The sequence below is a fragment of the Mustela erminea genome, chromosome 2, assembly GCF_009829155.1.
Source record: "Mustela erminea isolate mMusErm1 chromosome 2, mMusErm1.Pri, whole genome shotgun sequence".
Lineage (NCBI taxonomy): Eukaryota > Metazoa > Chordata > Mammalia > Carnivora > Mustelidae > Mustela > Mustela erminea.
Window position 1 is genome coordinate 148,232,614 of NC_045615.1, and position 20,347 is coordinate 148,252,960.

General features: G+C 35.2%; 2 pseudogenes; one reads left to right on the top strand and one right to left on the bottom strand.

The window, feature by feature from the left end:
* Positions 1-705: 705 nt before the first annotated feature.
* LOC116582692 lies at positions 706-1,705 on the bottom strand (annotated as a pseudogene).
* A 7,419-nt stretch (positions 1,706-9,124) lies between these two features.
* Positions 9,125-9,832, top strand: LOC116582699 (annotated as a pseudogene).
* The last annotated feature ends 10,515 nt before the right edge of the window (positions 9,833-20,347 follow it).

A 20,347-nucleotide genomic window follows, 5' to 3' on the forward strand; every position in this document is an offset into this window, starting at 1 on the left:
TTCAGCTTAGGTCATGATCTCAGGGTCCTGGGATCAAGCCCTGTGTCAGGCTCTCTGCTCAGCAGGGAGGCCACTTCCCTTTCTCTCTGCCTCCCTCTCTGCCTACTTGTGATCTCTGTTTGCCAAATAAGTAAATAAACTATTTTTAAAAAATTACCATCATTCCAGTTGAAAAACTCTGTTTCATGTACAGCTTTACCTAAAATAAGGTAGGTAATGGCTTTCTTTAGCACTAGGTTAGTGGCTCTATGTCATTTCCTTGCATGAGTATTTATCTAAATTATGGCTCTAGTTTCCTGAAATCAAGAATATAGTATCTTCAGAGTGATTTCAGTGACCAGTTTATGAACCAAGAATATCACTCAAAGATTGAGTGATAAGTTAGAGTGTCAATGATGAAAAATGTGACATCATCATCACTATCAGTACCTTGATGTAGGTAATGATGTAATCATGTAATCCATTTAAAATTCTATTTATTTTTTTTTTAGGATGGATGCAGTATACTTTATTGATGGTATGAAATAAGGGAGGGCTCCCTGAGTCCTGACCCTTCTTCAGGGGGGTCTGAGATAGAAACTGCTTTGAGGTTGGGAGATTTTCAGTGTGTTAGGGGATGAGTTGGGGTAAGGACTCCCTAGCAGCTGAGGGCCTCTCTGTTTCTCTTCCTCTTGCTCTTGCTGGAGCTGGTGGTCCAGGGAACTCTTATTCCTTGGAGGCCATTTGGACCATAAGGTCCACCACCCAGTTGTTATAGATAAATTCATTGTCAAACTGGCAAGTGATCTTGACAAAGTAGTCATCAAGAGCAGTGCTAGCCCCAGCATAGAAAATAGAAGAGTGGGGGTCACTGTTAAAGTCACAAGAGACAACCTGGTCCTCAGTATAGCCTAGCATGCCCTTGAGGAGGTCCTCCAATGCCTGCTTCACCACTTTCTTGATGTCATCATATTTAGCAGCTTTCTCTAGGCAGCAGGTCAGATGCATGACTGACACATTGGGGAAAGGGGCACAGAAGGCCATGCCAGTAAACTTACCATTCAGCTCAGGGATCATCTTTCCTATAGCCCTGCTGGTGCCAATAGGAGCAGAATAGATGTTCTGTGTGGCCCCTTAGCCATCACAGCACAGCTTTCCAGAGGGTCCATTCATGGTCTTCTGGCTGGTAATGATAGCATGGACTGTGGTCATGAGTCCTGTCCACAATTCCAAACTTGTCATGGATGACCTTGGCTGGAGGGTCCATACAGGTCATGGTGCAGGAAGCATTGTTGACAATATTGAGGGTGTTATCATATTCTCATGGTTTCACACTCATCATAAACATGGGGGCATCAGCAGAAAGGACAGAGATGATGACCCCCTGGTCCCACCCTTCTAGTGAGCCATAGACTTCTCCATGTTGATGAAGACTCCTGTGGATTCCACATCGTATTCAGTACCAGTACCGGGCCATTTGATCTGACTGGATCTTGCTCCTGGAGGATGCAGAGGGTTTTCTACTGATGACAGATTTCCCTTTTTCAGTCTTCATTGTGTGGTTGAATTTGCCATGGATGGAATCATACTGGAATTTGTGGACCATGTAATGCAGGTCAATGAAGGAATCACTGATGGCAACAATGCCTACTTCACCAGAGTTAAAAGCAGTTCTGGTGACTAAGAGCCTAGTACAGCCAAATTTGTTTACTCCGACCTTCATCATTATGTCTTGAGTATGTGGCTGGCACTGCACCAGAAGATACAGCTGTCTGTTACACAGGGAGGAGCAGAAAGCCCCATTTTAAGTTTTAATTAATATTCCAGTCTCTAATTATTACATTTCTGTCTAAAATAATTAAAATTCTTTTAAACAATGACACTTCAAATGCTTTCAAAATTTTCATTGCAAATATAGTAAAATCTATTTTCTTAAATTTGTCATTTAAGATTAAGAAAATTTATGGCTTTAAACAATTCTCTCACTTTTCTTTTACCAACTTTTTCTTACCTACAGTGTCTCATGACACTAAAGTTCCATTCAAAACAATCTCCCGTGAAATCCTCTAATAATCTGAACAACTTCATGCCTGTATGCCTTTTTTATGTTGTTTACTCTAGCTAGAAACACTTTATGTCACTCAGCAAAAGGACAAAGATTCTTCAATGTCTTATCAAGTGCAACCTGTACAGTCAGTATTAGGCAATTCCGTTTTGTACTCCCTATAAACCTAAATTTGTTTTAATTTGTTAAAACTGTAAACTTTTTGAGGATCAGGATTGTTTCTTACTCAACTTTTCATTCTCTGGGAACAACAGATCCACCTTTTGTGTAGTAGACATTCACTGTTTTTTTGTTTTGTTTTGTTTTTAAATCAAGCTTTTGTGTGTAAAATATATTAATTTGTAAACTTGTTTATATTTAGCTGAACTCAAGAAATTAAAATGTCTAAATGGTTATTTTAGATTTTAATGATCATAGTTATCATATATAAACTAGACAGATAAACTTTTTTGTTATTCTCAATAAAACAATCTGTGCCTTGTATTCTCATGTCTTTGAACTTGAATTCTGTCAGATTTCAGAGAATAAAGAGATTCAGATCTGTCAGTTCTGGGACCTCTATGAAACATTTGTGTCTCTAAAAAATATGTCTGTGGTTTAGCTAAAGCTAATCTTTTTCCAGGCCTAAAAAGTACACTAAACCAGTGTGAGAGGGTCAGGGATAAGAAATGTAACCATCCTAAATGCAATATTTGAAGAAGAGTCCTAAACAGAGATTCCCCAACAATTTTAAGTGTTCCTCTTCCCTGCATTATGTAAATGCAAAGCACATCCCAGAGTGGTATCCTTTCAAAGTGAGGAGGATGCATATCTGAGATATATCACTATGCTAAAAAGAAATAAAATAAATTCCATGGAATCCAAGGAGACTACAGGTCTTACACCCTACAGATGAGTTGGAAAAGCAGAGAAATATGAATTTCTACATTTGAATATCTAAAGCCTTTTATAACATTGTATCTTATTCTCAAACACCCAGTTCTTGTCTTGAAAATACTTCTAATATTCTCTTTAACAAAAATGTATTCTGAACAACTATATGGATAAGAGAGATTGACATGTTAAATGAAATCTCCAAATATAATGATGTAGAGAGAAATAGATTTCAAAAGGCAATTCAGTGAGTTAGGTAAAATGCTTAGAATTACCTAGTAATGTTGCATAAGTGACTATTGGATAGGTAACAATTCCAAAGTAGATTAGTATGCCTTATTCCCCATTCCCGCTGACTCCAGGAGATTTTATCATTCTGGTGTTTGCTTGTTTATAAATGTTGGAATAGGAACTTTTTTTCCTTTTTCCTCTATTTTAGGTAATATTCATGGAAAAATATTTTTTTCCTTAGAATCAAGAACTATCTAATTTATTATGTCCCTTCATATTATTCATATTCATTTCCTGTTGTCTACAGTCTAAGAAGGAAATGCAGATAAAAAATAATAAATATAGGGATGCCTGGGTGACTTAATTGGTTAAGTGGTTGGCTTTTGATCCAGATCATGATCTCAGCGTCCTGGGATCAAGCCTCATGTCAGACTCTATCTTAAAATATATATATATATATATATATATATATAAAATGAACAGATATATTGTATGTTAAGAGAAGATTACTGCTCTGTAATAAAGAAAAACAATAGACCAACTTAAGAGGCATGAGGGACACTGAGGGTGGAAAAGTATAATATTAGGTTGGAAAGTATAATACACTGGTACAATAATTATGAAAGTGAGTTTTACAATTCAGAATAAACATTGACAAGGTAAGTTTTGAGCAAAATCTTGAAGAATGTGATTAATTTGTTCATGTGGTTTTATGGGGAAAACTTGATAGAGAAAGGAAATGTCAGGGGATCACACAACTTGCTCATTACAAACTGTTTGAAGGGAAGTGTGTTTTCTATGACAGAACAAGACTCTACAGTGAAGCACCTACATTTTCTGTCTGTTTTGAGAGTGTTTATGTATGAGGAGATTTGGTTGATATTATACTTACCAATCTAATAACTACTATTCAATATCTATATTATTGTTATTCCTATTTAACAGATGAGAAAATTAATCAGAGAAATATAGGATAGTTTAATCACTCATTAATAGTAAGTATTGGGACTGGGACTCCAATAGATTCAATTATGTATGTGAGTTTCTTTAAAAATTTGCACTTTTTATTATGCAGACTTTTCTTTATATAAAAATCCCATGAATATAGCTTCTTTTTCTGACCACTGGTGATAAGTTTTTGTATGAAAAATTTGAATTCTGTTTTCAGTAGTTTTAAAATTTAATGGGAAGCTAGTCAATAAAATTTTCAGAGTCCTTGTTATATATGTAAATGAATATTTATATATATAAATGAAAATATACCATAGCTTTGAAATAAAATAATATTTTCATCTTTGTGTATTATAACTTGGTAAGATAGAAAACATTAATACGTTTGATCATGTTAGTCATTTTTGCAATAGACTTGAAACCAATTACCACGTTACTTTTTCTAATTGCCTATATCTATAGAAAATCTGAGTTGTTTTTAAGTTGTACAATTAGTCATCCTTATAACACATTGGGCCATAGATTCCTTCAGGATAGGCCCTTGTGGGACATTCCCCTCCCCTTAATTTATTTCTTATACACTATAAAGTGTAATATTCATGGTTATGTTTTGTTTCTACTTCAAGTTCTTCATATTTTAACTTTACTAGAGAGAGAGCTTATTCCTCCTACAATAGATAGCTAATGGTATCCTTTAAGTAAAATTTATGTTAACCAGTTAAAGTCTCAGAATACAATCATATTTTTATCTTTGAGAGAATTACATTTTACCATGTAAAAAGCTAACTATAAAGTATTCAGTATATTATTGTCTAGGCAGCAAAAATTTCAGTTGTATGATATTCTTTTTATGTATAGTTGAACCCAAATGCATCTTATATAAATTGGATCGTTTAGGGTTCTGGAGTATGGAAAATGAAAAGGAAATTTAATCTGTCTTAATTGGTGTCATGAAGGATCTAATAACTCCTGTTTTTTTCAATTTTTTACTGGGCATCTTAGTGACAATAATAGATGGCTACTTTACCGTACTCTCAGTGTTCAATGTTGCAAATTGAAATACTTGTTTATGGTAAAGGAAGTCCCATCCACTGTTTTTCATTTGTCATACATTAGCCCCAGCTGATTATAATCTACCAATGGAAGTAGGGAAATATGATTCATATTTTCTTAATGTCTAATTATATTTCTTTTTAACAAACACATTCCTATAAAAAGGATCCTAAACAACTGATCCCATTCCATTGTGTCCTATTCAGAATTAATGATATTATTGATATATTTTATTTTTTATTTTTAATATTTTTATTTTAATAATTCTTATTTTATAAATGCTATTTATTAATGATAACTTTAGATAAAATATGGTTAACTTTAAATTTGCAAGTGGTTTTGGCACTTGAGGAACCTAGGTGAAATTCTTCCCTTTTTCCCTGTCTTTAAAAGAAAAACAACACAAAATTCCAGAAACTGGTTGATTTTCAGATTTGCAATTATTTTTATTAAATCCATTCTTTCAGTAATCATTTTCTTCTTATTTCAGGCTCTCATTAGGGTTTTGTGTTTCACTGTACCCTATGCCCTTCAAACTCAGAATGGTCAGATGCCATGAAACAACTTTCCTTTAACATCCTCCCTTAAGACTTGTATTTTATCATCCATTTGTGTTTTGTCGGATGGTACCTTTATCCACTATTTTCTCTATAAATATTCTGGAAGTACTCATTGTTTCTATATTTAGTTGTTATATGTTATATAAATCTGCCATTTTGTGTGTTTCATAACTATTTAATCTCTCTCTCCTCTCTTGTTTATTTTTAAAAGACCTTCTGATATGTCGTTTGCAAATATCTTCTCCCAAGGACTAGTGTCCAAAATCTATAAAGAACTTAGCAAACTCAACACCCAAAGAACAAATAATCCAATCAAGAAATGGGCAGGGGACATGAACAGACATTTCTGCAAAAAAGACATCCAGATGGCCAACAGACACATGAAAAAGTGCTCCATATCACTCAGCATCAGGGAAATACAAATCAAAACCACAATGAGATATCACCTCACACCAGTCAGAATGGCTAAAATCAACAAGTCAGGAAATGACAGATGCTGGTGAGGATGAGGAGAAAGGGGAACCCTCCTACACTGTTGGTGGGAATGCAAGTTCATGCAACCACTCTGGAAAACAGCAGGGAGGTTCCTCAAAATGTTGAAAATAGAACTGCCCTATGACCCAGCAATTGCACTACTGGGTATTTACCCTAAAGATACAAACGTAGTGATCCAAAGGGGCACGTGCACCCGAATGTTCATAGCAGCAATGTCCACAATAGCCAAACTATAGAAAGAACCTAGATGTCCATCAACAGATGAATGGATCAAGAAGATGTGGTATATATACACAATGGAATACTATGCAGCCATCAAAAGAAATGAAATCTTGCCATTTGTGACAACATGGATGGAACTAGAGTGTATCATGCTTAGTGAAATAAGTCAAGCGGAGAAAGACAACTATCATATGATCTCCCTGATATGAGGAAGTGGTGATGCAACATGGGGGCTTAAGTGGGTAGGAGAAGAATCAATGAAACAAGATGGGATTGAGAGGGAGACAAACCATAAGTGACTCTTAATCTCACAAAACAAACTGAGGGTTGCTGGGGGGAGGGGAGTTGGGAGAAGGGGGGTAGGGTTATGGACATTGGGGAGGTATGTGCTTTGGTGAGTGCTATGAAGTGTGTAAACCTGGCGATTCACAGACCTGTACCCCTGGGGATAAAAATATATGTTTATAAAAAATAAAAAATTTTAAAAAAAGAGCTTCTGAATTCTCTCATATGCCCCCAATTTATTCTTTATATTACTGACTGCTGATATGAAATTTCAAAATACAAGTCATTTTATTATTATCTTTCTTATATTTCATTTGTATTTATTACCTGTAAGAAAAAAAAAAAAAACGAAACACAACTAAACAAATCATCTATTCCTTGTATTGGCATTTAAGGATTTCCATGATCTAAGATCTGGTTATACATCAATCTTCATCTCCTGCTACTATGAGACATTCTATATAGCGCTATTTTATTAAATATGTTGTATTATAATTATTTCTTAAAATATAATTTCCCTTCTATTAGATTTTAAAGTTAGTGAGAACTTGACTTTTATCTCACTCATCTTTGGTTCCAGGTGTTTCATTCGGTGCCTGACAAGTTCTTGTTTTGACATATTGCATTTTCTCATTCTTTTGAATATTATATATTTTGATTTAAGAAGTATTTTTAAAGGTCACTGGAGTTTAACAGATTATTTGATAAAGGAAAATGAGCAGTGATATGAGAATATCAGAGAGGCTGGATTATTATTTCAGCACTGCCCACTAGCCACATGACTGTATAAATCCCAGGTTCATTATCCACAGATAAAGAATAATCCAACACTGCCTACTTCCTAGTTTTTGTGAGAATCACAAATAATGACATTTACAAAGATACGTTATGCATAATAAAGTACAATAAAAAAAATGTGCACTACTGCTGTTAAAACTAGGTGAAAATACTGAAATCTATTTTACCTTCTCAGTAAACACAGCAATATGAATGACAATAAGGTCTATTAAACCAGACTGTTACTCAAATATATTCCATCTGTGAAAAGAAACTCTCTGCTTCACGACACTTTTGAAAACCTTCTGCTGTGGTCTCATGGCTGTGTGTATGTTCGTCCATATGTGTATGCACGTGTATGGCTCTTATTGACTGATAGGGCACAGTTAAGAAATTCTCCTGTGTACCACTTAGGGATTTGATAAAACTACGCTCATTTGATTTATTATTTACATAAGTAGAAGAGAAACTTAATCATTTTTGTGATTCCCTTATTTCTTCTATAGAAACAGATAAAATAGTATAAAATAGTAAATTAAATAGCAAATAGTATTAAATAGTAAATTAAAATTACATGAAGTGGAAATTTCAGGATCACAGTGCCGATTCATTTAAAAATTTCAATGACAATGAAATCAGGGGAAAAGGACTAAAATGATTTTCTGTGAAATATGTACGTTTCTAAATATCAAAGATTCAAAAGTTCCTGCCTCTCAGATACTTTTTTTTTTTTTTAAATGGGAGACATTGGGGAGGACGGTTAAGACATTGATGGATGTCTTAATCCAGAAAGCAGGTTTCTGAGTCTTGACTATATCTTGCCAATTATCAACAGTAGCTTTGCTTCACCTTCAGTTCGTTGCTGTAAGTGCGGAAAGACAACCAACAAGTAGTGTTAGGGCTGCTTGGAGACACGGACATGACCGAAGAAGAGTTGTCTGTGGGAAAGCGACCGTGGTACCTCCTGTAACAGGAATGATTAATGGCTGTGAGGGAGGAGTGAAAGCATTTATCAGAACATCATTTAATGCTTTTAAACCATGGAGATCAATTTTGGGGGCAGAAGAAGATACTGAGTTATGATAATCACTTACTAGCTTGTCCCATATTGCTTCTACTTTATGGTTCACTGCCGGAAAATTCCTTTTACATGTGTTAATAAAAAGCAGGAAATAGTTCTTCTTATGCATTATTTTGAAAATATCACACTTAGTCAATCTTTCTCTTCTTACTAATTTTCAAAACAATGTCCTTAACATTCACAGAAGCGGTAAGATTTATAACATTTGATTACAATTTGATTTAGTGGCTTTGTTTTCATTTTAGTCGCAGTGTATTGTTTGTTTCAGGGTGATACAGAGCTGGTTAGTTCTATATCCTTCCTCATTTCCTTATTCTTTCCTTTTTTGAGCCCCTCAGTTTATAAATTAAGCAGAAAACAAAAATATATAAAACAGGCTCCAGCACTGTGCTGGGAAATGACCTCGGCGGTGGCAAGGTGAGCCGGTGGCACCAGCAGCCAGAGCCCGGAAAGCAGGACACATGCACCTGCCCAGCAAGCCGGGCGCGACGATCCTGCAGGAGCTGTCATTAGTGTCCCACGTCAGTCAAGAGCTGCCGGGGCTGGATGGTCATGGGAGAGCCTGGCAGAGGGGACTGTAAAATCCAATCTTTTGATGCAGAGACTCGGTAGCTGTTGGAGACAGCACTCAAAGAGCCAGGTGCCATAGACTTGGAGAAAGTGGCTAATGTGATTGTGGACGGTTCTCTGCAGGGCTGTGCATTCAGCAAAGAAATGGAACATCATTTAAGCCGAGAGCAAGCACGTAGGTCAGAGTGGCTTCTGGCGGGGACTGAACTCACTGCAGCAGTACCAGGCCTGGGAGCAGCTGTGAGCCCTGTCCCTGCAGGGATGTGTCGGCTATGTCCCCTTTATCTGCAACCTCTTTGACAGCCTGAGGGTGAACAAAACCCCCTGATGGCCCAGGTGACCCCCGTCTAACTCTGCCTCTTCTAAAGGGCCCAGCCTGACAGTGTGAGCAAGGAGAAGGAGGTGGACCACTGGGGCGGAGCTGCACCACCTAAGGGAGAAGCTGGAGAAGCAGAGCAGACCGTGCACGGATGAGCGCTTGGTCCTGATCTGGGATGGCTTCCTCTCCCATGTGCCTATCGGTTCCCCGGCCAACGAACTGCTCCTGGAAAATCACAGAATTTCAGACAGCAACCCTGGGAGGCAACCCCGGCTGCCCATGAGGATCACCACAGTGAAGTCTCCCAGGAGGCCTGCAGATCAGGCTGCCACGCCAGAAGCACTGGCCCTTCACCTAACCTAACCTCCTAGGTTCGTGGTGGAGTTGGTCTCTCCCAAAGACCGTCCCTTCCAGACTGTCAGGAGCTCCTGAGATGTTTCCCATTTACACTGTAGTCCTTCCCTGAGCACCTTCCTTAGGGATTCAGGGGTTGGGGAAGATACCAAACAGTCCTGCCTCCACCGTCCCATCAGCCTCTCCACCATAATTTCCCACCTGGGCCAGGCAGAGAAAGGCAGCTTCAACAATCACTGCTCTATATACTCACTGATGCAACAGCCATCTTGGTGCCTCAGTTTCCCATCTGTAAAACGGGTACTATGGTTAGTTACTGGTGGGATACTTCGGCATGCCAAGGGGTGGAACACAAATCACACCAGAAGTTGCTTTTTATATATTTTGTGCAAGGACCACATTGGAAACAAATCTATTTCTAGTGGGTTTTAATAAAGGAAAGTACCACATCACATGGTATATCAGGTCACGGTGAGAATTTTCTTTTTCCTTTTTTAAAGATTTTTATTTGTTTATTTGACAGAAAGAAAGAGATCGCAAGTAGGCAGAGAGGCAGGCAGAGGGAGAGAGAGGGAAGCAGACTCCCCGCTGAGCAGAGAGCCTGATGCGGGGCTCGATCCCAGGACCCTGAGATCATGACCTGAGCTGAAGGCAGAGGCTTAACCCACTGAGCCACCCAGGCGCCCCAGGGTGAGAATCCTCTGATAAAACTTCTCTAATATTAAAAATATGCATTAAAAAAACAAAGAATTCCTTAGTGAAAGATCATCAAAGTCAAACCCATGTCTGAAAGTATTATTGTTGACTCATTTGCAAGTTGCTTTTGGGAAAGAAACCAATATTGACATTTTTTTTCTCTTCGATTCTTATTCTGGCTCACCTTTCAGCAGTAACAACAGTATTAACCTGTTAATGAGCACTCTTTACCTGAGTCTGCACTCGAAGATTTATTGTCAATTTCATATTTAATCTCACAACTATGTTATAAAGGATAACACTGAAGCCCAGAATGACTAGTTTTCCCTAATTCACACAGTTCATCTGACTAATGGAACAGTAAATTTTATTAAGATCTGATTCTAAAACCAGTGCCCTTGGACTCTAAAACCAGAACCTCTCCAGTGTTATCCTCTAAAATTCATTTCTATATCAGTATTCTCTATGTACTTTGTGAGATTTTCAAATGACTTTCCTCTTCCATTTTTCTCCAAAGAAACTTAGTGTAGGGAATGTTAGGGCAGATTAGGCTGCTAGGCAAAATAGAAAGAGGTCTGGGATCTCAGACTTGGGTTCTAGTCATGACTCAACCAATTTCAGACTGTGAAGCCCCCCGCATAGTACCATCACTCTGAGCCCTAGTTTTTAGGAGGATTCAATGAGATAATATGTAAAATATTAACACAGCATGTAACATGGTACTTCACAAACTGGTGTACTTAATGTGTTATTATGTTTCATTTGATATAATATTTAGATTTATTTTTACATAAATGTAATTTTTGGGAGGAGCTACTAAATATAAGATGTGTATACTGTAGAAATCAACAGTCATTTTGCCATCAACTACCCAGAAACTCTCATACATGTGCATTGGGTAACATCTTCAAAAAATTTAGCATAGTTAGTGATGGGGAAATAGTGGAATCAACCTGAAGGTCCACCAATAGGAAAGTGAATAACTAAATGGTGAAATAACTAGGATAAATCTTGTAGCATGTGAGTGAAAAAGTCAAATTGCCAAAGGAAGCATAGCTGTGGTACAATTTATATAAAGCTTAAAAAGTATGAAATGCAATGCCAAATATTGTTTGCAGATACATACTTATATAGTTTAGGTATTAAAACATTTGTATGAATGTTGGACACCAAAATATATATGTGTCATTTTGTAGGTGACTTTTAAATTACTGACATTTTTTCCTCCTTGATAAGACTTTTTTTTTTTATGCAGAGATTTATGAAAGTGATTGTGACATAGGAGAACCTCTGGGAAAAAATAGAAACTTGTTCCCAGTATTGAGACATAAGTGACAGGATTAGAGTAGAGGTCCCTGGGTGGAGTAGCATGACGGCAAATAATTTCTGTCCTTGTTGAATGCAGTAATTTTGGTAGAGAAAGCAACTACTTTACAGATTATACATAGAAGCCCTTTCAATTTTATAACTTATGTGTATTTTAGTTTAAGCTAGGAGGTGCATGTTCTTGGCTGATTTCAATTAGTCACTTAATTTGATACTGCATGTACACAGTTTTATGAGGCATGGAGAGATTTTTCTGAATAATATCACACTGTCTATTTTTACTTCTGAAAGTTTATGAAGATTATAGTAATACAGTGTTTGAATGTCACCAGTGGAATACAGCTTGTCATGTGCTGGTGATTGTTCAACAATGAATTCTTTAGAAACACACACACAGAAAACACCAACATAGAAAACACCAGGGCCTTATTTTTATTTTTCTGTTTTAGCAGTCTTCCTGCTTTCTCTTTTCTTCATTCAAATTCACAGCTTATAAAGCCACAAGGTATCTTTCTCAGATGCAATTTAAAAGCACTCAATGATTTTCCAGGACTTTTCTACCTCTTATAGGGCACTTTACATAATAACATTCAAAGGTGGCCATGATATGCTCTCTGACTATTTCTCAGACCTGTCTTTAGTCATGTGGTACCTTGCATTTTATGTTTCTGAAGTTCCTTATTAGTTTGGTTTCCCCCAGATATAACATGCTACTTTTTTTGTCTTTTTAGCATTTGCTATCTTTTTAAGTTTTGTTTTGTTTTTTATTTATTTGACAGAGATCACAAGTAGGCAGAGAGGCAGGCAGAGACAGAGAGAGAGGGAAGCAGGCTCCCTGCTGAGCAGAGAGTCCGATTCCGGGTTCAATCCTAGGAACTTGGGATCATGACCTGAGCCAAAGGCGAGGCTTTAACCCACTGAGCCACCCAGGTGCCCCCTCTTTTAAGTTTTTATTTAAATTCCAGTTAGTTAACATTATAATACTAATTTCAGGTGTACAAATCAGATGAATCACTGTAGTGATTCAGTACTTCCATACAACGTTACTATCTTTTACTTCTGGAATATCTTCTTCTCCTCTCTAGTCTAAATAAATAATCCTTGTTCACCTACTGAAATTCAGTCTGACATTTCCTTTAGGAAGCTGTATTTAAACCAGTTTCAGTTTGGAATCACTGTCCTCTCTTTCTGTTCACATACTCTGCACACATTTGTGGTCATTGCATTGATCTCTTCCACTAGGATTGGTCCTCCTTGAAAACAGGTCATGAGACTTACTTCAGAATTAAGGCCTGTAAGTGAGTTACCTTCAACAGTCAATTGATATTTATTTAAAAGATACGTAATGAAAAAATCAAGTATACCAGAGAAAGGTTTTCTGATATTTCCCTCTGGAGCAAGATGTCTACATACATTTAAATGTTTTGAAATTTTGAGTAGGAAAATGGGAACACTACGCTCACCATTTTCATATTGTACACTTTAATCTTCTCTTCAGAACGGAGAAAAACTAAAGTATTTGCCTCAACCATAAATTACTTTAGTAAATGTCAACACATAGACACATAGAGCACCTTCAGAAAGACTTCTTACACACTTAGTAATATTTCTAGGGATATTCTTTTGTCAGACAGGCACATTCAGTGTTGAGAGGTGAAGAAATTAAGACCAAGATTTTAGCCCTCAGATCCTGAGCAGTAAATCCACTAAAGATCCATTTTATAGTCATCAATGATTCAAGAAACCCAGAAGCAACTGCTCATGCTGAAGAAATCATTTTTTTTTTCTGATCAAATAAACATTTTGATAACCTTTGACTAGGAGAGTCCTGAATTAGAACTACCAATTATGTGTGTGTGTATGTATATATTCATGGCTGTGTGTGTATGCGTTTCATCAACACAGTGGGTGTGTTGAGGCCCTATTGAGGCCAAATATTCCATTCCTATTCATTCATATGTTTCTGCTTTTCAAAACATTAATTGCTGACCTTAGAAATAATAATGCAATGGGAAATAATAATAATAATAGTCAATAAAATGTACCATTTAATAAAAAATTATGAGACAACAGAATTTTAAAAATAGTATTATCATTATACATATTATATATTATATATAATTATATAATTAGAACGATACTAATTGTGTTATATATATTATATAAATATAAATTTATATAATCTATAATCATATTACAGATTATATTACATCTATAATTTATATACTATAAATATATAATGTAACAAATAAAACATAAACATAAATATAAATTACATAAATATATATTATATGCCTAATATAATTATGATTTATTTATATATAATTGTGTAATTATAAATGTGTCAATCATAAATATATATTATATGATAGATATTATTTTATATATTATATAAATATAAATTTATATGATTTATATAAAATTATATAACATGTTATATAATATATAATGCATGTAATAGATACAATTTATACTATATATAAACAGACATAAATAATATGAAAATAAATACACTGTTTATATGAATAAAATATGAATATGAAAATAATATGAATATAAATATATTTATAATATATTTATATGTAATTATATGATTGTAAGTATATGAATTATAAATATATTATATATTATATATTTATATAATATATATTGCATATATATATATCACATCTTCTTTATCCCAATGGGTTTCTTAAGCAATTCTCTAAATTCAGTACTCGTCAGTGAAGCATTTTGTAACAACTCAATTTAAAATCTACAGTAGTAGTGGTGCCTGGGTGGTTCAGTGGGTTCAGCCTCTGCCTTCGGCTCAGGTCATGATTCCAGAGTCATGGGATCGAGCCCTGCATTGGGTTCTCTGCTCAGTAGGGAGCCTGCTTCCTCCTCTCTCTCTCTGCCTCCCTCTCTGCCTACTTGTAATCTCTGTCTGTCAAATAAATAAATAAAATCTTTAAAAGAAAAAAAAATCTACAGTAGTGCTTTCAATGTCTGCTGTTAATCTAATGTACTTTCCATCAACAGATAACATGAGATTTTAATAAAGAAATATTTATTATAATAAAAAAGTTACACATCAGAAAAAATACCCTAAAGCTAGTATATTCCTTTGTGTTATCTGGAATTGTCCACCATTAACTCTGACATGTAGGGTTCACATCAAATAAAAGCATAAGCCATTTTCACTTCTCTAATTTAATTGAAAAAACTTATTATTTAAAAAAAGAGACGTAGCTGAATGTTTATTAAGTGGCTTTAAAAAATACATTATTATCTTCCAAGATTTTGTAAGTAGGTATGTGGAATGTCAAGTTCAGCGTTTATTTATTTTATGTGTTTGGATAACTAGTAAAATTGGACATTGAACCTATCAATGCTTAGTAATTATGGTACAAGATGTTTCCCTCATTATGTGTATAAATACTATATTTAAGTATTTCCTTCTGTAATGAAATATTTTTATACATTTTTCCTTTATGATCTTACATTATTATAAAAGTATTCATAATTTCTTATGTTAACTATAATTCATCTAGGAAAATAATCACAATTTTAAATTATAAAAGCAATATTAACATTATACAAAATAATTATATATATAATAATTTAGAAAAACATAAATAATATGGGAAGAACGTTTAATATTGTTTCTGATGCTGAATTGATAGAAAGCTAAGAAATTGACAAGTTATTCCTTATTTATAGCTGAATCAGTGATATTAGAGTATAAACATGAGCAAGGCATGATCCTTCCCTTTAATGTAGTTGAGAAAGAACTCATTCCCATTGTCAAGTGGGTACCCACTGTGTTGATGAAACGCATACACACACAGCCATGAATATATACATACACACACACATAATTGGTAGTTCTAATTCAGGAGGATATAAATGAGGAAAAGAATCATGATGTGGTGGGTTTGAAGGAAGTAGGGTTTGTAGAAGCAGTAATTATTGTAAGAGAAAGACAGAAGGAATTAAAATAGCACAAGTCTTAAGGTGGGGAAACAGGCCAAATCCAGTTAAAAGTTTCTCGATATAACCAATGCATATAATTCATTTTTCTGGGGAAGATTACGTAGAGAGGATGATTCAGATATGAAAATAGGAGACATGATTGCCATGGTGAGTCATCTGCACATTATCTGTAGCCAAGGGGAAGCACGTGAAGACTTTTGAGCACCGACCTAATGAGATTTACTCTCCCTGGTAATGGCATATAGGCCGAATTCTAACAGCAATCAAAAAGGTATAGACTGGGGGCGCCTGGGTGGCTCAGTGGGTTAAAGCCTCTGCCTTCGGCTCGGGTCATGATCCCAGAGTCCTCGGATCGAGCCCCACATCGGGCTCTCTGCTCGGCGGAGAGCCTGCTTCTTCCTCTCTCTCTGCCTGCCTCTCTGCCTACTTGTGATCTCTGTCTGTCAAATAAATAAATAAATAAATAAATAAATAAATAACAAAAAGACACTGAGTTCTCTATAAAATAAGAGTGAATAGGAGAACCCTTCAGATTAAAAAAAATAGGTATAGACTGTTGGCAGAATATGGTTGTGTACACAATGGCAAACATATACATCAGTGTGATTATTATGTTTTGTGTAAGTACAGGAAGAAATACTAGATTGCCTTTTTTTTTTTTTTTTTTTTTTTTTACCTAAATCATGGCAGCATTTAGTTTTTGCAATTTAATATATGTCTTACATTGGAACTCTCACTCATTTTGCAGAGCATGTGTTCTCAGGGAGGCAAAGGCTTTGTAACTTTGTTTTCACTGGCATATGCCTTCAACTTCTTCAATATACTATATTTGAATACCACATATCCCAAATATGGTTAGTGTTATAATAAAACCCATTTGAATTGTAGAATTGTATTGTGTTTTTTGTTAAGATTTCATAAAAACTTATATATCCCAACATTTTACTAGTTACCTCCATGTAGTCCCTAAAAGAAAGGTTGTCAAAGTTAAAGATGACTTATCTATTTTTCTATTACAAAAAATTTTTGCTCAGTTTGTTGACATTTTGTTGAATGACAAGAGACTATTAGTAATAACCTATTGATGTACTGTTATAAAATTGAAAATAAATATAAAAGTTCTGTTCTTTCAACATAAAAGTAACTTTTTTATAATGAGTGGAAAGTTAATGCTTTTCAAAAGAAACCTGTGCCATGGACAGTGTCATTTTAAAAACAGGTGTTTGGAGTTGTGCCTGTTACATGATTTTTATAGTTATAATAAGATTTTTTGTAATACCTTTACAATCTCTTATATCATGCAAATAAAAATAAAAGGATTATCGAAAATATAACTGTCTTCTCTCTTTAAAAATCTAAATGAAAAGATTCAGGAGAGATTTAAGTCAATTTACTAACAACTTAAAAACAAATAAACAAACATTCCATTAGTTCCCAAGTATTTATTAGCAACTTTTCAATAAAAATCTGTGAACATGTGGTAGTCTGAGTTAAATATGCTGACCAGCATAACATCATCACATCCACCAAAGTCCTTCTTCCTTTTAGATCTGTGCCTATTTCATGGTATTTTTTTCAGGTATGTAAGTTATTAAACACAGTTATGAAATACATTAAAGAAACCTCATAAATTGCTAAGCCACAAATTTCTAAATAAAACTGATAAAAAGAGATGCAGAATCAATCACATTTCTTTCATTAAAATATTATTAATATTGATTTTAATGAGACATATCACCTTCTTTAATAATTGAAAGTGAAATAGGTCATATATCCTTTAAAAATATCTGATATACATGCATTATAATGCATATAATATTTATAATGACATGACAATTATAACCAAATCTTTATTAATATTTGAAGAAACCACCAATCTAGCTCAATAATGTCTAGATTTTTATAGCTATGGACTGTTTCCTTCAAGTAAAATTCTTCATGGAAGTCCACCCACATACATTAATAAAAAACAAAATTATTTGGATCAAGATGGATTTGCTTTGGGCTTTGAAGCATATATGAGAAATCCCAATCACTCAGCACCCTGTTCCTTGCCTCCTCTTAACAGCTGAAGAGCCCTGGACACTGGTAGCAGGTGGGAAAACATTGGTCAAAACGACAAGTAAAGGTTGTTTTCAATAGGGTAATGCATAAATGTCATGTTCTGTAAGTTATATCTTCTTATCTTCGACTCCTAGACTGCTTTTTTATTCCTTTCTATCATAAGAATTCACTCTTTCTCTCTCTAATATCATCGTAATAGCATACAGCCCCATTTATGAGCTACTAACCACCAACAAAAACTTCATCTTTGATACTCACTGGTATTCCTAAAATTTGAGTTTGATCAAAACTGTCACATTCTTGAAACAGGAAACCCATGTGTAGGTTACGGGGACAAATTCAGACATGCCACCTTTTGTTTCTTAACCTCCCTTCATTTGAAAGATATTTCTGGAAATTCTCTGGCACATAGGTCTCCTTGATGTGGAAAACAGTGAATGCAACCCAATTACTAATTGGACTGGGCTCAGAAGCCTGGTCCACATTGGACTTTATAGTTCTGTATCCAGGGGAGATATTGAGAATAGTGATAGTCCATATCCCAGTAAGTTTTGTTCTATCCGAAGACCTTCATTTCAGCTATTATCTCTCCTGTGCTTGATGTTGGTGCTGATGGGTAATGGTTGACAGGGAGTGATTTTTAACCTTCCAGTGACAGACTATTTTAAGGCTGACCTAGAAAAAATGTCAGTAGTTGGTCTGGTTGCCTGGGCTAATGCTCAAATGGGGGAGATACTTCCTTCTACTCTGTGATTCTTTGTTCTTATAATTTAATTCTCTGTGCATATTTAACAAGATACAATGGTATTTTGAAAATTATTGCTCTATGTAAAATCTTGAGATATATTTCTCTGGCATATGTTCAAGTCACAGTTATTGTTATTTAAACTGCAATAAGTACTGTTAATTTTCTCATATTTAAAATAACTATAAGTCTACTTAATAGCAGGTATTAATTAAGAATACAAATAATACAAATAAAAAACATATGCAGATGGTAAAATAGCCTTTATTTTTGATGATATTACAACACCTATAGTCCTTTTAAAGTATGTGAACAGGGGTGCCTGGGTGGCTCAGTGGGTTAAAGCCTCTGCCTTCGGCTCAGGTCATGGTCCCAAAGGTCCTGAAATCGAGCCCCACGTCCAGCCCTCTCCTCAGCGGGGAGCCTGCTTCCTCCTCTCTCTCTCTCTACCTGCCTCTCTGCCTGCTTGTGATCTCTGTCTAAATAAATAAAATATTAAAAAAAATAGAAATAAAGTACGTGAACACAAATTTTTATAGTAACTAATGTCTAATGCATCCTTTTGAGAAATATACTTCTCCCATGTAATGAAACTGGCAATCGAGTTAGATGGTCCCATTTCTCTAGCCACAGGGGTGGTTATGTGGTTCAGGCTGGCTAACTGGACACCCCTTTTTCCAAGCTACAATGTTGTTATAGGTATGGTCTTATAACAAAGTCTCTCCATTTGAGTTATTCCATGGTGAAGGAGAGAGAATATTGTTTGAACGCTATATCTAGCTTTGCCTGAAAACTAACTGGATGTTTCAGTTAAATTAGCCACTATAGGTACTGCTTCTTTTTAACCTTCTCTATCAATCTGACAATTTATTGTATACTGTTAATTTTTTTTTTAGAGTTTTATTTTTATTCCTTCACCTATGTTGAGTTTCATTTTGATTGAAAGATATCTGGCCATTTAATCAAGTACTCAAATAGATATATAAATAACTGTTATGACAGGTTAAAAATGGTCAGGGATTCTTTGACATCCCTTCCTTTGATGGATGGGGCTATATCCCATCCCCGTGAATCCAAGCTTTGAATATGACAGAACTGATGCTTGCCAGTTTGAGACCTAACCTTTAAGAGGCTTGTCAGTTTCTTTTTCTTTTCTTTTTTTGAGTGGGGAAGTGGATGGGGGAGGAATCCCTGAACTTTCATTTAAAAACCCAGATCACTCTGTGTGTAGGCCATACAAAACCTCAAAGTAGCGCATGGACAGACCATGAGGGGTGTGGGGGAGAGACCAACAGAGACAGAGAAAAGCTTCAGCACCACAGTCATTCACACTATTGCTGCAGAGGCCCAGGTGTTATAGAGGTAAGATAAGCCTGTGGATCCTGCTCGTATTTTTGACCCACATAATACTGAGATAAAATATTGATAAATCATTGTTTTAAGTCACTTTGTTTGAAGTGGTATGACAAAAATGAGAGGAAATTTGGCGAAATGATTATAAATGACATTTTTATTCTTATTTTTCAAGTTCTCTAGTCTTTGAAAATATTATTTCTGCAAAATAAACAGAAAAACAAGCTGGTACATGTTATCAATAAATCATTTATTAGCTTTTGGTTAGTTTTAGTACTGTTCTTAAGTACTATAATTGAGAACACAACTCATTATTAGCTGCATCTGGTGTAAACCATTTCTGTCACCCCTACATTTTTTTATTTCACTTCCC